This window comes from Sinocyclocheilus anshuiensis, unplaced genomic scaffold (assembly GCF_001515605.1).
Source record: "Sinocyclocheilus anshuiensis isolate Anshui unplaced genomic scaffold, SAMN03320099.WGS_v1.1 scaffold1389, whole genome shotgun sequence".
Taxonomy (NCBI): Eukaryota; Metazoa; Chordata; class Actinopteri; order Cypriniformes; family Cyprinidae; genus Sinocyclocheilus; species Sinocyclocheilus anshuiensis.
The window spans coordinates 666,849-671,580 of NW_015552672.1; the positions used below are offsets into that span (position 1 = coordinate 666,849).

The following is a 4,732-nucleotide window of genomic DNA, read 5'->3' on the forward strand; positions in this document are numbered from 1 at the left end:
GCTTCATTTGCTCACAATACCACCTGGTGGCCAAAGAGTGTAAAACAAGCAGATACATTACAGATGAGCTGATGTGGTCTGTGATGCACTGTATTTTGCGCCAGTTAATGCTTAGAAATAACGGTGAAGAAAAAAAATCAATTTCCACATAGACTAATCTGTTTATATGAATATAATGTGCATTTTCTAGTGGTATATAATGATTGTATAACATAATATAACGTAACTGTGTAATAAACGTATTGGCTTGAAATGAATAGGGCTATCAAATGTGTGTAAATCAAGTCTTTGCTCATAATAGGCAGGAGGGCCAATATTATTAGTCTAAAACTGGAAAGTGGCTGAGTTTAACAGGGCAGAGGACCGTGAATTTACAAGATTCGAACTGCTTCCTGAACCAGTTAGGCCTAGCGAGGCTTCGGACGTCATCAATGACGTCATTGCTCTAAAGCTATACAAGCCTCGATACGCGCTTCACTGAAAGCTGCAGGGATTTCTCAACACACGCTCCGAAGCCTGGCACAGAACGTAACATCACTACTCTTTAACACAGCGTAGCTATGACACTCACAGACTTACTGTGTAACAGTAACAGTATGTGTTACTGTGAACAGTTTTTAAAGTATTGGAATGTGTCTTTGAATATTTATCTGTGACATTTTAATTGCTGCTTGTGCAAAACTTGGGTCAGGATGATTTTATCGAGTAGGGCACATTTCTGGAACTTATTTGAACATTTATTGAGGACATTTTTAAATTTCTTTTTACAATGTTGAGTATTGTTGATCCATAACTCACTTAAGGCTTAGTGTGGCCCAGATAATGTATATTTATGGTTTATTTTGTTAATTAATAGCTAAAATGTGGCTGTGTAGTGGCCTGCTTGTGGACCACTGCCAAAATGCCACCATTCCATGCAGCATGTGGGCCACATGAGGAATGTGGTGAAGACCAGGGTTAGAATAAAAATCAACTGTGGCCCACATTAGGGCCAGTTTTGGTTTATTTGGTTGGCTCACATGCAGCAATGCTAAGGCTTACTTGAGGCCCAAATCTGGCTAACAGAACTGGACTGCCCAAATGCTATTATTCCAAGCAGTATGTGGGCAAGTCTGAGCATATGGTGTTGGATCTGGGCCGGATCTGGGCCAAAATTAAAATAAATGTGGCCCAGATTTGGGCCAGTTCTACTTTATTTTATTTATTTATTGTCATGGCTTACATGCAGCCTTCCTATGGCTTGCTTGTGGCCCAAATTTGGCAAACAGGAGTGGACCACACAAATGCCATAATTCTACATAGTATGTGGGCCAGAACAAGGTGTTAGATAATAATAATAATAATAATAATAATAATAATAATAATTCCTTTAATAATAATAATAATAATAATAATAATAATAATAATAATAATAATAATAATAATAATAATAATAATAATAATAATAATAATAATAATAATAATAATAATAATAATAATAATAATTCCTTACATTTATATAGCGTTTTTCTGGGCACTCAAAGCGCTTTACATAGAAGGGGGGAAACTCCTCAACCAGCATCCACCTGGATGATGCAACGGCAGCCATATTGCGCCATCTATTACTGATCTGGGCCGTATCTGGACCAGAATTCAAATAAATGTGGCCCAGATTTGGGCCAGTTCTGGTTTATCTTATTTATTCATTTATTTTCATCGTTGACATGTGGCCTACCTGTGGCTTGCTTGTGGCCCAATTTTGGCAAACAGGAGCGGACCGCCCAAGTGCAATCATTCTTCACAGTATGTGGGCCGGAGTAAGGTGTTGGATCTGGGCCAGAATTAAAATCGATGTTGGCCCAAATTTGGGCCAGTTACGTGGTATGTGGGCCAGATGAAAGTGTCAGGTGTGGGCCTGATCTTGGCCTCAGGAATTTTGCTATCTGGGCTTCTGGTAAAACACAGCTTGTTGGTTTGTTTCAAGGTCTAAAACTTTTTCTAATTTATTTTATAAATGTCTATGGACAAAATACATCAGGACCCATGGCCACTGCAAATGTTGGTAATCTCTGCACAAGTACAGTATTTATTTAAAATACGTTAGTCAAATATAAAATTCTGTCTGGGGAGTTTGGCACAGGGGTTAAGGCCTTGCCTACTAATACTCAAATGAGCTACAAAATGTACAATAAGAGGATGTGTATGAATGCACAATAAGATGATGTGCACTGCACAATATGTCTACAAATGCTAGCGGACAAAGTACTGCACCCATTAAATAACTGTGAGGCATTGATTTCAGTTTAGGTTAAGCACTGTACATATGCAGCTGCATCATAATTCTGATCATTTTTGTCTGTTGGATCATGATGTCGTCAACTTCAAAGTACTCTCAGGTTTCTGAGGTTAGAAGATCAGCAGTAAAACAAACAGCATGCTGGGAAAATTACTATAGACAAGGAGAACCCTCTTCAACCCCCCAGAAATCAACGGGATAGAAACGTCACCATGACTACCACAGAGAAAAGGCCTTTTCGCAACCGCATAATATGAACGAACATTTCCATCTGTTCAGTGGTTCCTCAAAAAATACAAATCAAACATGACATGAAAAATGGTCTGGAACACATGAGAGGATCCTGACATTCTTTATCCCGGAGAACAGCTGAAAATCACTTGGAATTTGTTTTGCTGTAATTTTAGGTTAGGTTCAGGTCATTTTTAAACTATGGGATTTGTATAAATGTGTGTGTCATGTACAGGTACTCACCAGGGTTGCCTTTTCTTCCCCGTTTTCCTGGAGGACCTGTGAGCAGAGGGTAACAGATGGTGAATTGTATATATTTAATAACACTTTCTGATTTTGATTGGTCAATGACCACTACAGCTGTGGTCAAAAGAGAGAAATTTCAGTGAAATTTCACACGTGCAAAAATTCCATCCATTTATTGTCAATAGTGTAGTGATGTATGAAGCAACATCCACACAGAGATCACTGTCAAACCAAGCAGCTTTCTGTTGGTCAATGTGGCAAATTCACTTGACCAACTTGAATATGAACAAAACCTATGTGGGTAACTTTCAGAAAATTTTGTGGTGCAATGGTAAATATGACCGATTGGGTATATGTGATATAAACTCTTGTCTTTAGCAACAGGCTGTGCAGATATCACTGATCCCTTCCTCAATGCGAGAGGAACACATCCTTTTCCACAAGCTGGGCTGATAGTTCTGGTGGAAACTTCCATGGGAGTCTCCAGCCCCGCCCCCCAGATAAGAGAGGTGGGAATAGGTGCTTTGTGACAGACACAAGGAAAGACAATCTTTGCAGTCCCCTTCTGCAGCATAATAGTAGCACACAATGACATCATATAGGTCCAGCCAAACAAATACAGAGACTTTGAGAAAAGTTGAATTACATTTATGCATTTGGTAGCGCCATGCTCTACTGTTTGAGCTTTAGGAAAACACTACAGAAGGTTGTGCGCATTAGAATAATTTAACTACAATTTAAATACTAAAAGGTTTAGACCAGGGGTGTCCAATCCTACTCCTGGAAGGCCAACGTCCTGCAGAGTTTAGCCTCAACCAGCTCCAACACACTTGCCTGGAAGTTTCTAGCAAAGCCACTGGAAGGCAAGCCTGCAACCTTTAGCCAAAAAAGCATAACTAATAATGCTAACCCTTCCGCTTTGTTGGTACACAAGGAAGGAGACCAGAGGCCATTTTGTTTGAATGTATGTCAATGAAGGAGAGGCTCCACTATGCTGAATAAACAGCTTTTTTGAGGAAACAGCTTATCATTTAATGAATCGACAACCTATCGGCTAATCTTCATCATGTTTTACACGAAACAATAGTTCTGGATTGAACTGTTTTTAGAGTTTATACTGAAAAAAAAAAAGTAGTTTTCTAAGAGAAGTCACAGACTTTTTGTCAGTGGCCCTCCAAGAACAGGTTTGGACACCCCTGGTCTAGACAATATAAATTCGTAAGATGCCACAACTAAAACACAGTGAATAGCAGGATTATTTGCTATTTCATAATCAGAAGCTGCAGCCCTCCTAATGCTTCTTTCTAGGAAGCAACTAGAAAGAAACTAGACATTTTCCCTGGTGTACACGGACTTAAAGGCCACTTTAGCCTAAGACATTTCATTACATACAGTACTTCGGAAACTATAAACTATAGTGGACCAAAAGTGACCTGTGTTCATTTTTGGCTGTGTATGTGTTACTTCTGGCCTTTTCATAGATTTCTCATCTACACGAGCAGGGCTCTTCTGAAACCTTCTGGATTAATTTTCTCCACTGGGATGTTATGCATCAAATTGATCAAGTTAGTGGCAAGTGAAGTACGGCATTTCTTAATTTGCCAAACAACTGGGTGTAATAAAGATGTTTTTCCCTTAGACAATACTGTACACATTGTTCCTTTACTGAAATTAAATTATTCTAATGCACACAAGGTTTTATTTGTAGGAAAAAAACATGTTTCTACCCTGAACCATTGCAACAGGCTGTGTTAAAAGGTGAGGCATATGAGATTAATTGAATAAAAATTGATGATATTACAAAGTCTGAAAGTCTGAAAGATATTTGTCATCACATCATGCAAACACATGATGTTTGGTGCTAATTAGCATTTCACACAAAAAAGATTGAAAATGTGAAAATGTTTCATGAACTGAATGACGGACAGCCATAATGTCTGGTTTTGAACATGTGAGTGTCATATGGAAGACATTTTGCAC

General features: G+C 38.7%; 1 protein-coding gene across 1 annotated transcript in view; it reads right to left on the reverse strand.

The window, feature by feature from the left end:
* The window catches only part of LOC107667430 (collagen alpha-1(XXIII) chain-like), a 50,830-nt gene extending 48,048 nt beyond the window's left edge, over positions 1 to 2,782 (reverse strand). The window contains exon 1 of the mRNA XM_016459098.1: positions 2,750 to 2,782. The gene's annotated coding sequence lies outside the window, so the exon portion shown is untranslated. The remainder of the gene's footprint in view (positions 1 to 2,749) is intronic.
* Positions 2,783 to 4,732: the final 1,950 nt, after the last annotated feature.